This window comes from Amblyraja radiata, chromosome 20 (assembly GCF_010909765.2).
Source record: "Amblyraja radiata isolate CabotCenter1 chromosome 20, sAmbRad1.1.pri, whole genome shotgun sequence".
Classification (NCBI taxonomy): Eukaryota; Metazoa; Chordata; class Chondrichthyes; order Rajiformes; family Rajidae; genus Amblyraja; species Amblyraja radiata.
This window is the reverse complement of record NC_045975.1, coordinates 33,295,129-33,318,872: the sequence shown is the minus strand read 5'-3', so window position 1 is coordinate 33,318,872 and position 23,744 is coordinate 33,295,129. Positions and strand designations below refer to the sequence as shown.

Here is a 23,744-nt window from a genome sequence, read left to right as displayed (position 1 = left end):
ACAGATGCTGCCTGACTTGCTGAGTTTCTGTTAGTGCTTCAGCACTGATGCCCAAGGTTCTGTCATGTTGGGGATGACGTTGGTAGAAGCTGGTTGTTCTATTCTGTTCTGTTCTAGAAGCTAAGGTTTATTCGGCCGCAGATGTTTAACTTCGATCCAAATCCACAATTTGCCCAATTTACTAACTCATCAGAGGGGAATAACGATTCAGCATCTCCCATTGCACACTGTGCCTGATTTTACCCTTTCATCTCCACACATGGGCGGCATGGTGGCGCAGTGGTAAAGTTGTTGCCTTACAGTGCTTGCAGCGCCGGAGACCTGGTTCGATCCTGACTACGGGTGCTGTCTGTACGTAGTTTGTATGTTCTCCCCGCCACTGCGTGGGTTTTCTCCGAGAACTTCAGTTTCCTCCCACACTCCAAAGACGTGCAGGTATGTAGATAAATTGGCTTGGTATAAGTGTAAATTGTCCCTAGCGTGTGTAAGATAGCATTAATGTGCGGGGATCACTGGTCGGTGCAGACTCGGTGAGCCAAAGGGCCTGTTTCCGCGCTGTATCTCTAAACTAAACTAAACTAAACTAAATTAAACATGGAGGTTTTCAAAAAAATCCTATTTTGCCTAAATCAATAATTGGCATAACATAGAGGATTATGCTACAAAGGCTAAAGAATAACATCCACACCATTTACATAAGCTCAACGTGTGTCTAAATAACGTCAGTGCTAAATGTAGGTATGATCACGTGGTCTATGTCTTGAACTGTGTAATTAGATGAATGCCACATACAATTAATTGGTAATCAATTATAATTATCCTGTGAAGCAACCCAATTACTTAATCCTTTGAATTGTACCCAATTATCCCTGATTCCTCTTGAAATTTTGCAGATGTACAGTGGAGTGTAACGAGGACTGACATCAGGTCGCCCACATGGGTATTCTGCAGCAGTAAGTCAAGTCATTAGTCATCCATAAGCAGAGGCCACTTCTTTTCACTTTCCATGTCCACTCAACACCCTTGTAGACTGAGAACAAGAGCAGCAATTCCAAGTGCTATCAAATTCATTCCCATTTCTCTTGCCCATGATTGCTAAACCATACTTCCTTACAACCTAGGAGGCCATTTGGCCCTTCAAATCTATTGCCCCTCGCAGTGCAATTACATTCCCATAAACCTCAGTCACCCACGCACTGCGCACAATTTATGGTGGCCAACTGGCCTACCACCAGCACATTTTTGGAATGCAAGAGAAAACCAGACCACTCAGAGTAAACCTGTACAGTCACAGGGAGAACTTGAAAACCCCACACAGGCAGCACGGGAAGTCAATCAATCAATCAAAAGACTTTATTGTCATTCAAAAAATACACCAATAGATGCAAGTCTGAACGGAATTTCATTGCATCTGTCTCACCGTGCAACATAAAATAACAAAAGGATAAAATAGATAAAAAGATAAAATAGATAAAAAGATAAAATAGATAATAGTGACGGCACATTACATGGAATTCAAGAGTCTGATGGCTCGGGGGAAGAAGCTGTTGCAGAACCTGGCCGTTCTGCTCCTTATACTGCGATACCTTTTGCCCGAGGGCAGCAGAGTGAACAGTCCATGAGTGAAGTCAGGATTGTACTTGGGTCACTGGGGCTGTGAGGCACAGAGGCGTCAAATCAACAATTCCTACTCTTTCCACTGATGTTGACTCAACACAGACTAGGATTTGTAACCTCTGACCCATGGTATAACCTTAACCATCCAGTCATTCTGCTCAGAAAACTAAAGCCTACTCTCCCTGAAGAAACCACCAAAGTTAGTTGATGCGATGGCCTCCATCACCTCCAACGCTGAGATGAAGGGAGGTGATGGAGGCAGTTGCAAATGCTAAAACTAAAAATAAAAATCGTGTTGGCGATAAACAAGGCCTTTGACATAAAGAAAGGCAACAAGACACAACACCCAAAACGGATGCTGATTATATCAGTGCTGAAATGAATCAACTGTATGCCAAATTTCATACACAACACAGTAAACTGATTAAATCAGTTAATGGGGTCTGTTTCAGCTACCACTACGATGCCTGTACATACCAATCTTCACAGCTGAATGTGGTTTGAAATACCTACATTCTAAGGAAAACATCATCACCCTTACATCAGTCTTTGTTTCTGAACAAATGCACTCACTGCCTGAACTGCACAACATCGCCACCATTTTATGCTTCTGTTTCCAGTTTTCCACATCTGCAGATTTTCTGTTGTTATTCCAGTTACGTCTTTGTGCATTTCCAAGCAGCATTCTTCAATGAGTGTTTATAACTCAGGGAAGTTGGGTAGATTATCAGGTAGAGTTGGGTACAGCATCAACGCGATCACAGTGGAACTGAGATTGGTGTTGGGCGGACTAACAAATCACTCAGAATATGTCTGATAGGGTTTCTCAGTGGAGTCTAGTAGAACATCAATGCTTCTTTTTGTCCCAATATGAGTCACCCTTTGTAACTCTGTGGGATCACATCGCTCCCTTGTTTTAATGGAGGCTGGATTGTTAGGAGTATTCAAAGTGCAGGTGGATATGTTTTTGATAGATTGGTGAACTGAGAACTGTGGGGAACTGACACAGAAGATGACCGGAGGCTAGCACAGAGCAGCCGCACTCATATTGAATGATGGGGCAGGTTCGAGGGGTCAGGTAGCTTTCTCCTGCTGCTACATTCCTGTGTTATTGTAGCTGAATAAAGTCACCCCCACATTATGGCCCATCCGGTTATGGAAATCCGCTCAAAACAAATTCACAAATCACAACTCCAACATTTGTGATATGGAATAAAATTGGCTCTCACAGAATTTATGTGAAAAAAAGTAAATAAATCAAGACAAAAGTAACCTTTCTTTGACTCACATTTCTAGCACACGTACAGGTGATGTATAGTTTAGTTTATTATTGACATGTGTACTGAGGTACAGTGAAAAGTTTTTTGTTGCGTGCTATCCAGTCAGCGACAAGACTATACATGATTACAATTAAGCTGTCCACAGTGTACAGATACAGGATAAAGGGTATAACATTTAGTGCAAGATAAAGTCCAGTAAAATCTGATTAAAAATAGTTTGAAGGTCTCCAATAAGGCAGATGGGAAGTCAGGACCAATCTATAGTTGGTGAGATGACAGTTCGGTTGCCTGATAACAGCTGGGAAGAAACTATCCCTGAATCTGGAGGTATGCGTTTTCAGACATCCGTACCTCTTGCCCGATGAGAGAAGAGAGAAGAGTGAGTGACCAGGGTGCGACTTGTCCTTGATTTTGCTGCTGAACTGATGGAGCGTGAACTGTAGATGGAGTCTATCAAAGGGAGGTTGGTTTGCGTGATGCTCTGGGCTACGTGCAGCTTTACGTTAGTGTGTAAATCGTGATAGGAACATCTCAAGGAACACAAGCCCCTCCACCCCGATAATAAAAAGGCCGACTGTACTTGAGATCCGCAATGGAGAGCCATTGAATCTGGATCCCTGCAAATACCAAGCTGCTGCAGGTGATTAAGCCCCTGACTATTGATATTGTAACAAGGTCCACCATCGCAAACAGGCAGGTCCACATGTGTCCAGGTCAATTCCGGACCCCGAGAAGAAAAATAGCACTTTCAGAAGATGGTTCTGGACGGTAGGCAACAAGCAAGGAATATTTATTCTCTATTTATCTCCCTTTTAACTCTATGAAGATTTAGATCTCACATGAAAACAGTGGATAATACTCGTCAGCCTCTCTGCATCCACCATTGTCTGTTCTTACATCAGAGTTCCAGCATTTGCATTTCCTTTTCTTTTCATTTGTTCCATCAATCATTTGCTCATCTCCCTCATGAAAGGCCAATTAAGAATCAACAATGGTAAGTCATTGATGGGATTCTTGTGATTTCACAGTGATCTGTGCCGATTTTACATCAGCCCCTTCTCTGTTCCTTCCCAATGACAGTCAGACTTGTTTATGCATTTATCTTTCCCTGACCACTCACCCAGGGCTGTTACACCAGCTCGGTTCAGAGGGCAAACCACCGATTTACTCCAAAGCTTTGTTAGCTCAGAGATATTTGTCTGCACACTGGTACACACACAATCCAGGGACCACACAGCCTTTCAGCACCAAGGGGACCATTCGGCCCATTGTCCCTGTGCTAGCTCTTTGAATGTTAAAGCTAATTAACCTTACACTTCATGCGTGCTTTTTGTTATTTTTCTTTCAGCATTCCCCCCTCGCCTCAGGGCCAGTAAGTATCAGAGAATGTGGGGTGAGCTACCAGAGTGTGAGAGGACCCAGCATCTTTTAGAATAAGGGTTTCTGATTCCTCTTCTAAATATTAGTTTAGTTTAATTAGTTTAATTTAGTTCAATTAAGTTTAATTATACAGCATGGAAACAGGTGCCGACCAGTGATCCCCGCACATTAACACTATCCTACACGCACTAGGGACGATTTTCAATTATACCAAGCTAACTAATCTACAAACCTGTACATCTTTGGGGTGTGGGAAGAAACCGGCGATCCCGGAGTAAACCCATGCAGGTCATGGGGAGAACGTACAAACTCCGTACAGACAAGCCAGTCCGTAGTCAGGATCGAACCTGGGTCGCTGGCGCAGTAAGACAGCAACTCTATCAGGGGAAGCAGTGTGCCTTTTGTTCCCAGGAACCTCTGTCAGCCATTCTCAGCTTCCATGTTCAGCCTGAACCCAAGCATGGTCGCATGCAGGGACACATCAACCTGAGTCCCCCGTTCCATTTGCAGTTTTGTATTGGGACAAGATATACCAAGCAATATTCCAATTCGAGTCAATCTGGGATTCAGATAGTTCCTTGACATTAGCCAAGTGTTTAGGTAGGTCATTCTCCCAGGTCAGAATCCTCCCAGCCAAATCTTGCGATTTTTTTCCCCAGACCACTACCACCCCTCCACTTCCTGTAACACATCCATCAAATTGAGGTGGTGAACCCCTGTCACCAGCTAGCCGAGAACAGAGTTGTTCCCTGTGTCATCTGCCTGTTAAATGCTCACCAAACCGTGCTCCTGAAGAGATACTTCTCTCACTTATTTTTGTCAACATCCGTGAAACAGTCGCCTAGTGATAAGGTCATGAATTTTAGGATCGGAATTAGGTAATTTGGCCCATCAAGTCTACTCCGCCATTCAATCATGGCTGATCTATCTCTCCCTCCTAATCCCATACTCCTGCCTTCTCCGCGTAACCCCTGACACCCGTGCTAATCAAGAATCTACCTCGGCTTTAAAAATATCCATTGACTTGGCCTCCACGGCCTTCTGTGACTGTAGTCTACGCTTGGTCTCGCCATGTGAAGGAGACCACTTTGGGAGCACCAGATGCAGTGGATGAGCTTTGGAGAAGTGCATGTGAAGTGCATGTGAAAAATTGCCCTTTTTATCACCGGAAAATGGGCGATTTTTAGTGGATTCAGCTGATAGCTTCTCATGGGGGAATCTGAGGATTCTACCCTACTCATGAAGAATATCTCCTGAGTGGCCGTACTCTAATGATCCTTTGACGATTAAATACTTATTACTCTCTGTTGAAGACTAGTCAGAGCCCAGCATTGGGTTGATAAGAAACAGGAGGGAGAGGAATAGGTGGCAGAGGGGAACAAACAGGAGTGAGTACAAGAGCAGGCTGATCGCTCATGAGGGGGCAGGGGGACAGGAGAGGAAGACAGATGGTTCGGGGTACAGAGGAGTGGTTTGATAAAGGAGGAGGAAGTAATGCCGACCCAGGGACGTTTCCTGCAACTGGCAGGCCTCCATACACAGAAGGTAACCAGTGCTCTGAGCCCAAATAAGAAATTCAAAAATTAAAAACAGACAGCAAAAGTTAGGAAATCACCTGCCCTACATTTCCCCTAATTTATTATTAAGTGTGAGAATCGAGCAAGCCATGGGCATGGCTAATGCTGTGAACAGAGGGTGAGTCATACTGAACATAGCATACCCACGGTCCTGTTCTATCATATTGGTTTCCCAGTCTACAACCGGTAACCATGAGGGTCAGAATATATGTCTCATCAGTCCCTATCATCTCAAGATCCTCTGCAGAACACAACATGCTGAGAGCGATATTTATTTAAAGAATACAAATTCAGAGCCTGCATTACCGGGACTTCCCCGAAACCTCAGCATGTTTATTTAGCGGCTTGGCGATCCATGCAGATTAGAAAGGTCATGGTGTGATTTGTGGGCTTGGGCGAGAGAGATTACCTCAGCAGGCTGATAGTAAGAGCTGAGTGGTGGGCGGGGAAAGATCAGCCCCAATTTATGCTCTGGCCTCTCTCTACCCAGTGCCCAACAATTCAGGTGCGCCCGTGTCGAAGCAGGAACAGCAGCTGCAATGACCTGCCCGTCGAAAGGTTGGCCAAGAATCAGCGTGGTTTTAATGCAACTCGCCAAATGGATAAATGAAAAGACTAGGAAATGCCAGTTTTACAACTGATCCTCCTTTGAAGTCAGATCCACATGATTCCTTCCAGTTCTAGCCCTAACAACCATGTTGTGGAATAACAGGCTTCAAGAGTGTGCCTTACGAATATGCTGCCTCATTAATAGAATAGAGAACAGTACAACCTGGAATAGGCCCTACAGGCCACAATGCCCGTGCCGAAAATGATGCCATTAAACTAATCTCCTCTGCCTAAACATGAACCACATCACTCCAATAACTGCATATCCATGTGCCTATATAATGTTGCACAACCATAGAAATAGGCCCTTCAGCTCATTAAGTCCATGCTGACGATCAAACACCCATATATGCTAATCCAACACTAATCCTTTCCACATTCCCATCAATACATGTTATTAATTTAAAATCCACCGCTTTCATCGCAAGAATAAACTTTTGCTCCCGGTCTGATGCTTGCGCCAGGTTTTTCTGCATATCTCCTGCTTTAAACTAACTGTTATAAATTTCCAACTCATTCTCTCTGATTCAGGCTATTGTGTATCAGAGGTCAGCAAATGTTGGCCACAGAATGGCAGTACGAAAAGAAAACAAGAACTAAAATAAACATGAATGCTAACAGCCTGCCCAATGGCCCAAGTCAGATTTCTGTCTGTTGATTGTTACTGCTAACAGGATCAATTTGCCAGCGGGAGAAAAATATAACAGTTTCTGTCTGAAGGAAATGTGATTAAAACAAAGCTGCAAACACTGCGGAGCAGACAGGATGTTTGTTTGAGATGCAGAGTCTCCAACTTGTGTACAATTTGGCCTCAGATCTGGCTGAACCTTGAAGTGCTCGTTTTCCCTGGATGTGCAGCTGGTATAGAAAAATCTAACCCCCCCCCCCAACGTGTGGCCTTACAGCGCTTGCGACTATGGGCGCTGTCTGTACGGAGTTTGTACGTTCTCCCCGTGACTGCGTGGGATTTCTCCGAGATCTTCGGTTTCCTCCCACACTCCAAAGACGTACAGGTATGTAGGTAAATTGGCTTGGTATAAGTGTAAATTGTCCACAGTGTATGTAGGATAGTGTTAATGTGCGGGGATCGCTGGTCAGTGCTGACTCGGTGGGCCGAAGGGCCTGTTTCCGTGCCGTATCTCTAAACTAAACTAAACCACCTTCCCACACCCATCACAGTTACATCCTCATCATCTCCTCCCAAGGTATGGAGGTCTCAGCAGTTTACAGCTGCATGTGCACTTGTCCCTCATCTTAGACTAATCACTGGCTGGTCTTGGTTGGTTATTTAACTATGGGCTGGTATTGAAAGCGACCTGGTGCCACTCCAAATTTATATATTCATAATTATATATATTTCTAATAGGTCTCCCCTCAACCCCTGGCATTCCAGAGGAAACAATCCAAGTCTGTCCAACCTCTCTCCGTAACTAATACTTCCTAATCCAGGTATTACTCTGGTAAACCTCGTATTCCGATGTTTCCACATCGTTCCTGTAATGGGGCGACCAGATCTGCACACAATATTTGCAAATGCGACATAACTAAGGACCTATGGAGCTGCATCATGACTTCCTGGCTCTTATACAAAAGCAAGCACACCTTATGCCTTCTTTATCACAATTCTCACAGATGGTGGGTACTATCGACTGTTCCTCTATATTAAGCACGTGTGGGCAAGGTGAGTTAAGCGCTGCACAGAATAGAGACCTAATGGGAGTTCTGCTCAATTAAACCTTGTGTTGAGGATTTTCATGATCAAAACTCTGCCTCACCAAACGTGACCAGGACCCTTCTCTATCAATGGTTTCTCATTGGTATCCTCCCTGTGTATCTGCAATGGATTATAATAACATTAGATATCCACAAACAACACTGTAGCACCAGCCCTCAAACCCACTACACCCATTTTATCAAAATATCAGAACTTATGGATGCCATCAATTATTCTAAATGTGGAGACAGAGTGCTTCTATGCTGCTCTTCAAATTTTATTCACAAAGATGATACAAGGCAGCTTCAAGGAGGGACTTTTCAGATAATGAGGGTATTGAAGATTGTTGTACATGGCAAGGTATGTGAGAGCTACCAGCGCAGCATCGATCCGTTCAGGCACAGGTCAGCTGTGAGTGGGACTGGAACTCCTCTCTTCAATGCTGGTGGTGATGCACTCTTTGGGGAAGCTTACTTGTGATAAATATAATATGATCTCTTTGCTGCTGGCTGATTTCCATATAACAATCAACAAAATGAATCCTTACAACTGGGGCAATGTAACTATTGTTTTATTGTTGGTACACGATCAATTGTATAATTTGTCCTCTACAGCTTCTGTTGTTTGGAAGGACTTAATGATCTTAAATTTAAATCAATGGCAAAGCTCTGTGTGTTCAGGGATTTGTCTGAAGGTGAAGCTTCAGTGGACCACAGTGGGCCACACGGTGCCTTCCTAGTGAAGAGAGTCCAGTGAAGGTGTTTGGTCATGGTTGTTCAGGAATTCTTTGCCACAGAAGGCAGTGGAGGCCAATTCACTGGATGTTTTCAAGAAAGAGTTTGATTTAGCTCTTTGGGCTAAAGGAATCTAGGGATATGGGGGGAAAAGCCGGAATGTGGTACTGATATTAGATGATCAGGCATGATCATATTGAATGCCGGGGTTGGCTCGAAGGGCCGAATGGCCTACTCCTGCACCTATTTTTCTATGTTTCTATGGTCTAAGAATATTTAATCATGGCTGATTGAATCTTTCCCTCTCAACCCCATTCTCATGCCTTCTCCCCTTAACTCCTTACTAATCAAGAATCTGTCAATCACCGCCATAAAATATCCATTGACGGCCTCCACAGACGTCGTGGCAATGAATTCCACAGATTCACCACCATCTGACTGAAGAAATTCCTCCCCATCTCCTTTCTAAAGGTACTTCTTTTTATTCTGAGGCTATAGCCTCTGGTCCTCGACCTAGACTCTCCCACTAGTGGAACCATCCTCTCTACATTCACTATCCAGGTCTATTAGAGAAAAATAATACTCAAAGCAATGTAGATTCCTATTTATCCGTGCAATAACATAACTTTTCTTTTAAAAATACAATTTCCCTAAAACTTTAATGTGGATGATCATGTTATGTTATGTTAACGTGGAGTTTATTATTACTTATCACAATTCCAAATCCAACATTCACAATTTCACTCAAGTGGTAAGATGCAGTATCTTCATTTTGTAGATTTAGATATCGTTAGCCCAGCTCTATGTCGGGTTGTAACAATGCATGGGTGACGTGGAGTCTGTTACTCTTGTAGAAGGTATGCTCCATATTGCTGACATTGCTGTATTACTAATAGTGCTAAAAGAACATAGGATACTACAGGTACAGGAACAAGCCCTTTGGTCTGTGCAATCATGATGCTAATTTAAACTGCACATCTGCTGCATGTATCCCTCCATTCCCAACCTTTCCATGTCTGTCCATATGCCTCTCAAACACATTGCTAGTAGTTTAGTTTAATTTGGAGATACAGTGTGGAAACGGACCCTTGGGCCCAATGAGTCCACGTCGACCAACTGTTCATACTAGTTCTATGCTATCCCAGTTTTGCATCCTACACAATAGTAGACAATAGACAATAGGTGCAGGAAAAGCCATTCGGCCCTTCGACCGAGCAACGCCATTCAATGTGATCATGGGCTGATCATCCCCAATCAGTACCCAGTTCCTGCCTTCTCCCAGTGACACTCTGAGGCAGCTACTTTACTGTTGCGCCACTGTGCTGCCCTTGTAGTGTCTGCTTCCACCACCTCCCCTGGCACCCAATTCCAGGCACCTACCACTTTCTGTGCAGCAAAATACTTGCTTCATAGATCTCTTTTAAAGTTTCCCACACTCATCTTAAACGAGTTTGCTGTCTTTGCAAATTAATTCTCCGTTTGCAACATCCGTTTGCTCAACAATCCATCAAACATTCAAAACTTGAAAAATTAATTTTTCTTTGACCCCTTCCTCATGAAATGACGTTTCAATCCTTTCTGTTGATTTTAACAACCATTTCTGAGAGCATTTTTGTAAGTCTCTTTTGTGTTTTTGCTGGTGTTTCTAATTTGTGATATGGAAATTAGTGCTGTGCACAAGTAAAATAGTAAAATGTATTACGTTCAAACATTATTTGCATAACCTAGTTTAGCCAAAAGCTGTGACAAACCATCTATATTACTAAAAGTCTGATCTTGACTACTTTTGGCCCACTGTGGTGCGATTTCTGAGAGAACGCCGCCACCTACGGCTGTCATTTTTGGCCACCTCTCTCAGTGCCCCCCTCTCCGCCTTCCGGGACCAGAGAATTTTTCCCATCGATGAAAAATCAGAGAGATATTAATGTTTTTTTTTTAAATCCCCATTCTCTATGCTGCCCCCGCTGGCGGCAGGGGGGCAGGACTATAAAACCCGGAAGTGTAGTCCCTCACTCAGACCCAGGAAGCGAGAGAGTCACGGCTCTCTGAGCTGCGAATAACACTGAACGCACGTCTACTCCACGGTGAGTCCCCTCGATGCGGCTGTAACGTGGCAGCTGCCCAATTGTTTGCCTCGCCTTTTTAACAAGTTTGTGTTCACAAAATGAATTTTGGTTGTCGGGTGGCTGCTGCCCAATTGTTTGCCTCGCCTTTTTAACAAGTTTGTGTTCACAAAATGAATTTTGGTTGTCGGGTGGCTGCTGCCCAATTGTTTGCCTCGCCTTTTTAACAAGTTTGTGTTCACAAAATGAAGTTTAGTTGTCGGGTGGCTGCAGCCAATTTGTTTGCCTTGGCTTGGCTTTTAAAAATGTTGCAACAGTTGGCTGACAGCCTTAAAATCCATTCGGCCCACAAGGTCTATACTAGCCCTCTGGAAACCAGTATCCTCGGCCCGCAACACCCATATTAGCTCGACAGAAAGCCCCCCCCCCCACTGGCAAGCAATATTGGAATTGGTGGAGAGGTGGAATATTGCGTTGGTGACCAACCCTCCCGTGTGATGCTGGGACCCAACGGGTCCCACTTAGTCTAGTTCAATATATAAGTTGCTTGCCATTTCTATGCAGGTCTTCTGGATCAAATTTGGATACTGAAAACTGTTCAGAACTTGGACCCAAGGCCTAGTAACTGGGAATAAACATGCAATGCTATCTAAACATGCACGGAGCAAAGTTACAGCATGTTCATGTGATGGATATGTTGCCAGTTTGGAATCTCAGTTATACATTTAATTTCGTTAACATTTACCATCAACCTATGGGCCAAACAGGGGCAAATGGGACCGGCTTAGATATGGCATCTTGTTCAGCAAGGATGAGTTATACAGAAGGGCCTGTTTCCGTGCTGCATGACCCTATGATTCCATTACTCGGTAATGATTCCTCGTGATTGTTGTGTTGGCTTCCTTTCAAGCACACATCTGTTAGAGGTTGTCATTCTTTTGGAAGATGTATTTTTCCAGGAAATTTTGTCTTGTGGTTTCAGATGCTCAGTAGATCGGCTGGCATTTTCTTATCTGTTTTAAGAGATGTTGCCCAGAGTCACAATAGGCAAAAAATAGGGTATTTGCGTCTGTGCATTCAATAAACATCTCTTTAATTACATGAGCATCTCTGGCTATGAAACTGTCTTCTCGGATAGATTTGAGTGAGGGAGATAATGGTGTGACTGTACAGCTCTTTAACCTCTTAAGTTCTTCGGAGGTGAATAGGATTCTGATGTTAGACACCAGTTTCTCAGGACTCCCTTGTTCTGCAAATATGGTTCAAACTGCTGTGGTAATTGTTGTGGTTTTCAAGTTATTCATTTTTCTGTAGAATGGGAACTTGTAATCGTGGTTTATTGCTATGAGGTATCATTCTTGGATGTATATACAAATCAGCTCCCCAGGTGTACTACGGCTCAGAAGCCTGCCTCTACTCATTTGGGGTACGTTTATATTTCTGTAAGCACAGCATGTTGATGACATAGTCTCTGTACGTTCATAGATGTTAAACTGGGATAGAGCGGATCGATCTCTCAGCTGGCATTTCTCCACATATGTCACCTTTAGGCATCTCCTGAAATATTTCTTATAACATTCCGGGTATAATGGTTCTGAACCCAGCCAGTGGGTTGTCACAAGAAACTGCAGATGCATGAATCTTGAGCAAAAAAACAAACAAAGTACCGGAGGAACTCAGCGGGTCAGACAGTATCTAGGGAGGGAATGAATGGTTGTTCTTTTGGGATTCTTCTTCAGTCTGTCCATTTTCTCCCCAGATGCTGCCCGATCCACTGAGTTTCTCCAGCTTGTTATGTTTTGAACAGCAAAGTATCATCTCATTGCTAGCTGTGCATTTTTTTGATCTTTTCGCCCCCGAATAATTTGCTGAGGAAGCATCTTTAACTCAGCATCTTTATCTCTCCCTTCTCTGATCTGACTCAGCATTGTCGGTTTCACATTTATGAGGCGATATACTTTCACATCAAGATCTCTCATCTCATGCCTCTCTTGTGGCAATAAACAATATAGCACATCTGCTATTCACAAAATGCTGGAGTAACTCAGCAGGTCAGACAGCATCTCTGGAGAAATGGAATAGGTGACTTTTCGGTTCGAGACCCTTCTTCAGACTGAGAGTCAGGGTAAAGGGAAATTAGAGACATAGATGGTGATATAGAGAGATATAGAACAAATGAATGCAAGATATGTAAAAAACCCCTGTAGTTCCCTCCTGGTACATCTGCCAGCACCATTTATTTTCTTGTGTTGTTTATTTCATGTAAAATTATAATATTAAAACTGCAGAAGTAATTGCTGTACTCACAGTTACAAATTTATATAGCACAGAAACAGGCCCTTCAGCCCAGCTCATCCATGTTGACCAGGTTATCTACCTGGACTGGTCCCATTTGCTTGTCTTTGGCCCATGTCCTTCTAAATCATTCGTGTCAATATCCCTGTCTAAATGTCTTTTAAACTTTGTAATTGTACCCACCCCCACAGGTTCCTCTGGCATTTCATCCCATTTACCTAACGCATTTTGTGTGAAACAGTTGCTCCTCGAGTCTCTTTTAAATCTTTCCCCTCTCACCATATAACACTGCCCTCTAGTTTTAGACTGCTTTATGCGAGGAAAAGAAGCTGTGACTATCTATATCCCTCATGATTTTATACACCTTGTAATGTCACCCCTCAACCTCTTACACTACAAGAAATAAACGTTCCAGCTTTTCCAACCTCTCCTTATAACTCAAACACACCAGTCCTGGTAATATCCTCACGAATGTCCTGTAGGCACTCTACATAGATTTTACTAGTCGATTTACATTAGGGATCAGTGATTACTTTCAACTGCAGAGAGAGATGCAGAACTTCACATATTCATATACAACAGCTCATATTGTCTAGGTTAGAAACATAGAAAATAGGTGCAGGAGGAGGCCATTCGGCCCTTCGAGCCAGCACCGCCATTCATTGTGATCATGGCTGATCGTCCCCTATCAATAACCCGTGCCTGCCTTCTCCCCATATCCCTTGATTCCACTAGCCTCTAGAGCTCTATCTAACTCTCTCTTAAAACCATCCAGTGATTTGGCCTCCACTGCCCTCTGTGGCAGGGAATTCCATAAATTCGCAACTCTCTGGGTGAAAAAGTTTTTTCTCACCTCAGTCTTAAATGACCTCCCCTTTATTCTAAGTGTGGCCCCTGGTTCTGGACTTGTCCCACATTGGGAACATTTTTCCTGCATCTAGCTTGTCCAGTCCTTTTATAATTTTATATGTAGTATATATGTTGTATCTCTTGCTTCAACCAGTATGAGTGCTTTAGGCTGAAATCGTGTCAACCTGCTCTTTTGTAGAAATGCTGCAGACTGGCCACTCAGTCGAGGCAACAAGCTGTGAAATGACAGTTTCATTATGTAGTGCGGCTGATTCAGCGTGTGCCCCTTCCATACGTTTGATGAAACTGGTTTGTGGGAATGCCACCACTGGTATTCAGCATCTTCTTTCACTGATACTCTCAGGCTTGTTGCATGTTAAGGAGCGAGAGGAACTAAAGAAAACATGGAGATACAAGGAACTGCATCTGGGGCTAGATTGGTGCAGAATGTTTACAAGTTCTTTATTGAGCTAGAGAGAGCTTCATTCTCACCATGAAGATTTCACCCAGTCACAGAGTCATAGAATAATACAGCACAGAAAGAGACCCTTCAGCCCAACATCCATGCCCATCTACGCCCGTCTGCATATCCCTCTGAATCTATCCTATCCATGGACCTGCCAAATGTCATTTCAAAGTTGTTATTGTATCTGCTTCAACCACTTCCGTTGACAGCTCATTCATCCGTACGCTTAGTGACTTATTACTCCACCTCTTGGATTTTGTTTTCAATCATTTTCTTCATATATCTATCTATTTAATAATGATTAGTTATCTATGTAATAACTATTAGTCATATATCTAGAGGTTTACATTGCTGGTTTCATTTGGGGCTCAACTGATGAAACATTTAATTATTTCATCAACATTTTCCATGTCTATTTTGATGTTGTGTTGTCTCCTCCATCTTGTGGTTTATTGAAATCAGGTACTCACCACATAGAACATAAAATAGAACAGCACAGGGACAGGTCCTTCAGCCCACTATGATTCTGCTGAACATGATGCCAAGACTGAAGCCCCTGTCCCATTTTCCCGAGTTACTCACGAATTCTCCCGAGTTTTCCCCTTTATTCAAACTCGGAGAATTACGGTAATAGCCAGCCGTAGGTACTCGGGGCTATTATTTTTACTCGTGGACATTTTTCAACATGGTGAAAAAACGTCCCGACTTACCTGATGTCCCGAGTACCTACGGTTGGCTTTACGAGCCGCTACAAAATATCTACGGACGCCTACGGCCTCCTACGGACTCGCTACGGACCTTCTCCGAGTTTGAAGCAAGGGGAAAACTCGGGAGAATTCGTGAGTAACTCGGGAAAGTGGGACAAGGGCTTAACTCTTATCTGTCTGCACATAATCCATATCCATCCATTCCCTGCATATCCATGTGCCTATCCAAAGTCTCTTAAATGCCACCATCATATCTGCCTCCACCACCATCCCCAGCAGACTGTGGCAGCCACTCACCACCCTCTGTATAGAAAACATGCCCTGCACAACTTTTTTAAACATTGTCCCTCTCATCTTAAAGCTATGCTCTCCAGTATTTGATATTTCCATCCTGGGAAAATGTTCTGACTATCTATGCATCTCATAATTTCATATACGTCTATCAGGTCTCCACTCAACCTTTGGCGGTTCACAGAAAACATTCCAAATCTGTCCGACCTCTCTCTATAGCTAATTGCCCCCAATCTAGGCATCATTCTGGTAAACCTCCCCTGCACCCTTTCCAAAGCCTCTGCAGCCTTTCTGTATTGAGGCAACCAGAATGGATATTCCAAAAGCAGCCTAACCAATGTCTTATAAAGCTATATCCTAAAGGGGCTGTCCCACTGTACGAGCTAATTCAAGAGTTCTCCCGAGTTTCCCCTGATTCGAACTTGGAGAATTACGGTAATAGCCGCTCGTAGGTACTCGGGGCTCTCGTGGACATTTTTCAACATGTTGAAAAATCTTCACGAGTCTTCACGAGATTACTGCGTTTCCCGAGTACCTGCCATCAGCATTACGAGCCGCTAAGAGATGTCCTGAGCTCCGACGTACCCGCAAAGTACATTCTACGTGCTTACCACGAGCTCGATTTTTTTTTAAACTCGGGAGAGCTCTTGAATTACCTTGTACAGTGGGACATGCCTTTATCTTCCTAACTTCCTGACTCTTATTCTCAATAACGAGTCCTATAAAACACGTGACTAACTTATTTCCCTTGGTAGACAGAAATGCTGGAGAAACACAGCGACCCAAAACGTCACCAATTCCTTTGCTCCATCGATGCTGCCTCACCCGCTGAGTTTCTCCAGCATTTTTATCTACCATCAATTTTCCCAGCATCTGCAGTTCTTTCTTAAACTTATTTCCCTTTGTCTACCCCTCTGAACTGGGTCACATCAAGTTATGGAACTTCAAGTTCCCGAATGCCGTCATCACAAGTTGTTTTGTTTCAAGATATTCTTCTTCAGATACCTATCTTCCTTCAGTTTTTCAATGAAGAACTTTACTTATAACCCGGGTGTTCTAGTGCTACGTAACTCTCTTCTCTCCAGGTTGACCTTGAGGTTGATAGTTAAGGGTTTGTTCCTTACTCTTTTCCCAATCTGGATAGTAGTGTGGATTTCTCTAAGGACTATCACATTTGGCCAATCTATGTTCATACATGATTCCAACATTCAGGGTGCCCTCAAACTCTGTCATCTTCCATGCTATGGAAGTTATGATTTTGCTTCCTTTCAACTGGCTCTTTCACTTGCAATGGCATTTCCTAGCTGAGTTTTTGCTTTGGATTTGCACATCTCCTACACATCTCCGACTACATAATACAACACCTTGATCTGCACAAAGGCCTTCGATGACATTTACCCTTCTTATTTCAATCTGATTGTTGTAATATTTGTTTCATTTCCAGCGCTGCCAACCCTGCTTCCTTTTGCAAGATTGATGTGGAGCTTAGCGATGTAGGTGATCATGATCCTCATGTGGCCTCTAGGCTGTATCTAGAGCCTGTACTATCAACGTGTAGGGCAAGCTTGCATATGCTCAGCCCTAAATGAGTGGGTTAACCAACCTTTCTTGCATTTACCAGCTATGTATTTCAGCTTTGAAAAGGAACAAACAGGTTCACATGGTTCCTGCCTCAAGCTTTGGAACTCATTAAGGTGAGAGGGGAAAGATTTAATAAGAACCGAGGGGCAACTTTTTTCACATATACGGAATGATACAATACAATACAATACAATAATACTTTATTAGCCAAGTATGTTTTGCAACATATGACAAATTTCATTTGCCAAGTCAGTCATACAGATAAAAAGCAACAGAACACACAAAATACATATTAACATAAACATCCACCACAGTGACTCCTCCACATTCCTCACTGTGATGGAAGGCGAAAAAAAAAAGTTCAATCCCTTCACTTCTTTGTCCTCCAGCAGCCGGGGGCCTTGAGCCTCCCGTTGACGGGACGATCTCACTCCTGTAGCCGGTGGCGGGCCCCCTCGTCGGGGCGATCAGCTCCTGCATCGGGGGGGGGGAATTCTCAGCTCCCTCGCGGCGGGCGATCTGAGCCCAGGTCAGGGCTGCTCGAACGTCGTGCGGTTTCCGGAGTTCCCGAATCTGTATCTCCCGAGACTGCAAACCCTTGATGGTAAAATCCGCAAGCCGCAGTTGGAGCGATCCCTGGCAAGGAATCGGCTCCGATGGTAAGTCTACGCCTGTTGGTGAGGCTGCCAATCGTACGGCGCCCCTGGTGAATGAGCTGCCAGAAGGGGTTGTTGAGGCAGGCACTATAACAACATTTAAAATACATTTGAACAGGTGCATGGATAAGAGATCTTTGGAGGGATAGGAGCCAAGCACAGACAGGTGGGACTAGTGTAGATTGTCATCTTGGTCGACATGGGCAAGCCGGGCCGAAGGGCCTGTTTCCATGCTGTGTGACTATACGACTCTATCTGTGGGTCCAATGATTCGATTTCAACATGAGATGTGTGTGTGTGTGTGTGTGTGTGTGTGTGTGTGTGTGTGTGTGTGTGTGTGTGTGTGTGTGTGTGTGTGTGTGAGCGTGTGTGTGTGTGTGTGTGTGTGTGTGTGTGTGTGTGTGTGTGCGTGCGTGTGTGTGTATATAATAACTTTACATTCTTGTCAGGGTTTTTATTCTCTGACTCACGTGTTGGAAAGATCCAATCTGTTCTTTCCCATCCATAAAAGGATGCATGGACCTGCTCTTCATCATACATGCCTTTCAGAAAATTAGACTGCCCATTCATATATTTTATGCTTAAAAATTTCCTCACGCCTGCACAATATTGTCGCCCCCCCCCCCCTGTGCATCATGGCCTGGACCAGTGGAGTCATCACAACCATCTTATACACACACAACACACACAATCACTACAGTTGGCTTCTTTTCCTTTCTTTGGCAAAACGTCAAATTTAGCTTTCACATTGTTCATGTGGTGTAGAATTTGACTAACTAGACCAAATCCACTATATACCTAGTTGTTTCCAGAGGCTTTTCTCAATTACACTTACAGACTCAAACCTCTGGCTTCTTCTTCCTGCGTATGCCGTGCACAGCCAAAAGTTGTAGGACAACTGGTTCTATTTGATCTCATTTGATTGTGCACACCATGTTGATTACATTCGTCGAAACAGGGCGGACCACGTGAAGGTTGCAATCTTCCACCCCAGCTCTGACTTATACCATGCCCATTTTCTATACAGGATATGGTGCACAAGTGAACAATATAAGCGATTACTTACAAATTGTAATTTGTTCCTGCAGCAACAAAAATTACTATTAATTCTAGTGATGGTGTTACACTCTCTTCTCATCCCTTCTCCACAAGAGCCCCTACTTTAACTTGCTTTCCTCATTTAGCCACTTGGCTTCATTCCTGAGACGTGTGCCAATGTTAATGGTCACCAACAAGCTGGTACTGTGTAATTGCCTTGTCTGGGTTCAACTTGCATTATGGTATATTGATATCATTTATTTACACCTCCTCTTCATTCCTCTCAAGCTAAGCAGCTCTGGGCAGTAAGAGCTTCAATATCAATTCCCCAACCCTAATGCTAAGAAAATGAAAGCACCTCTTTTTCCTCTTTCCAAATTCTTGTCTTTCAGCCACTAATTCTGTTAATTTCCCGATAGGTTGCCCAATAGAATCCAATGAGAATCTAAGAGCTGAGCTTCAAACATTACCTCCCATGTAGCACAAATGTTTCTCATGTATTATGAACCACCTCCACCCTTATCATGGTTGCTGGTGAAATGTTATCCATATATCCCCAATTTTCTCACTTTCCTCTTTGGCCTCCTGACAGCCAACATTTCTGCAATGCCTCTTCCCTCCGTCTTTTTGCTCCCTCATTTGAGACTGAGCCCTCTGTAAACGCTGCCCTGCCCTGGGGGAAGCCAATGCTAAACTGTTCTTTATTCTTTAAAGGGATATGGGCTGCACCAGTGCATTCCTAAGGAGGTGGTAGTGAGCTGCCTTCTTGAAGTGCTGCTGTCCTTGAGGTGTGGATACACATACCTACAATGCTGTTGAGGAGAGAGTTCTAGGATTTCGACCCAGTGACAGTGAAGGAACAGCGATACAGTTCCAAGTCAGGATAAACCATGGATAAACTGTGAGATACATTCCCAGGTGAAGGCCGGGTCCGCTGCATACAAATCAAATGATTCCAAGTGGTACAAGAAGGTTTGCTATGATCTTCGCAAAGCCATCAAGAATGCCAAGAGAAAATAACAGGACAAACTTGAGTCCCAATATAATCATTTAGGCACCCGCAGTATGTGGCATGGTCTCGATACCACAACTGGCTGCAAAACAAAGTCAGGCAGCATCACTGGTAATAGTGCGGCCTCACCCGATGTGCTTAATGCATTCAATGCTCGCTTTGAGCAGAAGGCCAACAGGACAATGGCAACTGTCCCATCAGACTCAAGTGTCATTTTTGCAGGTTAGATCGGCCTTCCTGAGGGTGAACTCATGGAAAGCAACTGGCCCGGACAGAGTCCCTGGCCGCATCCTTAGAAACTGCGGGGACCAACTATAGGGATTATTCACGGACATCTTTCATCTCTCTTTAGTCTGTTTTAAGGTATCCGCCTGCTTCAAGAAGACCACTATCATCCCAGTGCCGAAGAAAAGCAAGATCTCATGCCTTAACGTCTACTGTTCCAATGGCCTTGACATCCACCACCATGACAGATGATTTGGGAAGCTGGTTATGGCATAACATTGAATCCAGTCTACCAAGCAGCCTAGACCCACTGCAATTTTCCTACCACCACAACAAGTCCACAGCTGATGCCATCTCCCTGGCCCTACACTCATCCCTGGAACACTTGGATACGAGAGACACCTGCGTCATAGACTGCAGCTCTGCTTTTAATACTATTATCCCATCCAAGTTAGTTTCCAAACTCGTGGAACTTGGAATCAGCACTCACCTGTGCTACTGGATCCTCGATTTCCTGACCAACAGACCCCAATCAGTGAGGTTAGGAGACAAATCATCCTCTATGATAATCCTCAACACTGATGCCTTCTCAGTCCCTTTGCTGAGCTTTCAATTGCCAAGAAAGCTCACCAACGCCTCTACTTCTTTAGAAGGCTTAAGAAGTTTGGCATGCCCCCAACAACTCTCACCAACCTCTACAGATGTGCCTTAGAAAGTATTTTCTTGAGATTCATCACAGCATGTTTTGGGGAACAGCTCCACCCAAGACCACAAGCAATTGCAGAGAATTGTGGATGCAAGCGGCAGACCATCACACAAGGCATTCGCCCTTCCGTTGACACCATCAACACTTCACACTGCCTCGGCAACATAATCAAGGACGAGCCTCACCCCAGGCACACCCTCTTCTCCCCTCTCCCATCTGGCAAGATGTGTGAAAACATACACTTCCACATTCAGTGACAGTTTGTTTTAGACTTTAGAGATACAGCGTGGAAACAGGGCCTTTGGCCCACCGAGTCTGCACCAACCAGTGATCATCCCGTACACCGACACCATCCTACACGCTAGGGTCAATTTACAATTTTACCAAAGCCAATTAACCTACAAAGCTGTACTTCTTTGGAGTGTTGAAGGAACCCAGGGCACCGAGAGAAAACCCACGAGGTCACAGAATGTACTAACTACATACAGACAGCACCCGTAGTCAGAATCGAACCCATTGTATACCGCACCGCTGGACTACCCCAGCTGCTATCAGGCAACTGAACTGTACGATCACCTACGAGAGAGCAGTCCTGGGCGACCATCTACCTTATTGGAGACTCTCAGACTCCCTTTAATTGGGGTTTACTGGACTTTGTCCTGCACTAAACATTATTCCCTTTATCCTGTATCTGTACACTGTGGATGACTTGATTGTAATCATGTATAGTCTTTCCGCTGTCGGAATAGCATGCAACAAATAACTGTACCTCGGTACACGTGACAATAAACTAAACTTAACTAAAAGTTTCCCATAGTTACCTTGCCCTGGAAAAGCAATTTCCCTTTGATTGAGCAATGACGACTGTCTAATTAAACCACGATGTCTAGTATCTCCACTATTGGGAGTACGTTGTTTGCCAACAGGTTTCTCTCTCCCTCCATTCCTGGATATCAACGTGGCGTTTGCAAAACTTCTTACAATTTACTATCCTGTCTGAAGCTCCTAAATTATGAAGATGTCGTAATATTAACCACAGAATCGTAGTCATTCAGCACAAAAACAACTCTTTGCACCCACCGTGCCCTCGCAGGTTACCGAGCACACCTCTACACCGATTCCATTTTCAGGCTCTCTACCACAGCCTTGTCTAATATAAATATTTATTTAATGTTGTGGGAGTACATGGCTCCACCATCTCCTCTGGCTCTGCATCCTTGCCATTGCTGTCGAGCTATAGCCAATAGATGCAATCCCCAATGTGAATGAAAGGGTTGTCAATGCTATCCCTATTTCAAATGTGCATTCAAAGATTTCAGAACACTAAAAATGGCAATTGGTGCCCAGTGCAGTTTGTATAATTAGAGAAGATAGACACAAAAAGCTGGAGTAACTCAGCGGGAACAGGCAGCATCTCTGGAGAGAAGGAATGTGTCGACCCTGCTTCAGATGAACAAGTATATCACAATGTATACTAGAAGTATATAAGTATACAACAGTGTATGATAGAAGTTTGTAAAGTTATGAGATGTATAGATAGTGAAGACAATCTGTTTTGTTCCAGAGTGGAAATGTCAAGGACTAGAGGACATACCTTTATGGCGAGAGGGGCAACGTTCAAAGACGTGTGGGGCATTTTTATTAAAACACAGAATAAGAGAGTGGTGGGAGCCTGGAACACACTGCGTGGGATGGTGGCGGAGACAGATACCGTGGCAGTGTTTAAACAGCTTTTAGATAAACACGTGGAGAATTATGGCAACAGCTTTAGATGGCAGATGACAGAGTTTATCTGCCATCACGTTCTGCACAGACATTGTGGGCCGAAAGGCCTGCTCCGGAGTTGTCGTCTGTGTTCTATTGCTGTTTCTGAGATGGAGAGAGAGTTGGGAGAGTTTCTGTTGTGGGAGCCATGCGTCATTGTGAGTGTGTGTGTATGTGTGCGGGGTAGGAGGTCGCTGTGTGTCGACGAGTGAACTATTGCAGGATCAATAATCCCACGAGTATGCCTCAAACCTGGCACACTCACACTCAGAGACTCAGAGCAGGCCACTTCCCCGTGCGTGAGTCTCTTGGGAAAAATCTGGGGAAAAGTCACTCAAAGCATCGAACTAACACACAGAGAAAAAAAACATCCCGCTTAAACCCCCCCATCGAGTCGAATACCACAGTCAGTCTGCATGTAATGAACGGCGGACTTACCCTGCAGTTTCCACAGCTCAGCGCACTGGGGGCGACTCGTTGCTTGTAAAGCGACTGGGAGGCATTGAAACTGGGGAGAGGGGCTGTGAGGCGAGGCGGGTCCCGGGGCAGCGGCGGGCACTCGTGTGCTGGGCTGGCGGGGTAGCTCTCTCTCTCTCTCTCTCTCTCTCTCACTCGCTGCAACCTCACTTTATGCAAGACTTCAGGCTTTCATGTGGTAGGCGTAGTCGCGGGTGCTCCGCTCGCTTCCCCCCCACCTCAGGTGACTCCTCTTTGGACTGAACCCAACTGTTGCGTTTCTTTTGCGGCGATTTTTTAATCCTGTCTAAAAATGGAAGCAAATGATGGGAGTGAACATTATTTAGTCTCATCTCAAACCAGTCACTAGAATGCGAGGACCATGTTTTGCATCGGTAAGTCAAGGAAAACAAAGGAAGGTGGGATCCCAGCCGACAGATCTACAGTCCTGCATTTAGATAGCACCCTCATATCCTCACTGTTGCGATAGGGAGATGAACAGCCAGTATTTGGACTTCTAGCCAATAACCACATTTTATGGGTGAATAAATATTAGACACAAGGAACCTATGAACTGTAGACGCTGGTTTATTTTTTAAAAAGATACAAAGTGCTGGAGTGACTCAGCTGGTCAGGCAGCATCTCTGGGGAGAAGGCAGGAGAATGGGGTTGAGAGAGAGATAGATCAGCCGTGATTGAATGGCGGAGTAGACTTGAAAAGCGA

General features: G+C 44.2%; 1 protein-coding gene across 3 annotated transcripts in view; it reads right to left on the bottom strand.

Moving 5' to 3' along the window:
• prr5l (proline rich 5 like) overlaps positions 1–23,432 on the bottom strand; it is an 85,127-nt gene extending 61,695 nt beyond the window's left edge. Inside the window, exons 1-2 of one of the 3 annotated variants that reach the window (XM_033039218.1) lie at positions 23,003–23,432; positions 20,997–20,999 (exon numbers count right to left, since the gene is read on the bottom strand). The gene's annotated coding sequence lies outside the window, so the exon portion shown is untranslated. The remainder of the gene's footprint in view (positions 1–20,996; positions 21,000–23,002) is intronic. The other 2 variants (XM_033039216.1, XM_033039217.1) reach the window with 2 other exon arrangements.
• Between the last annotated feature and the right edge of the window lie 312 nt (positions 23,433–23,744).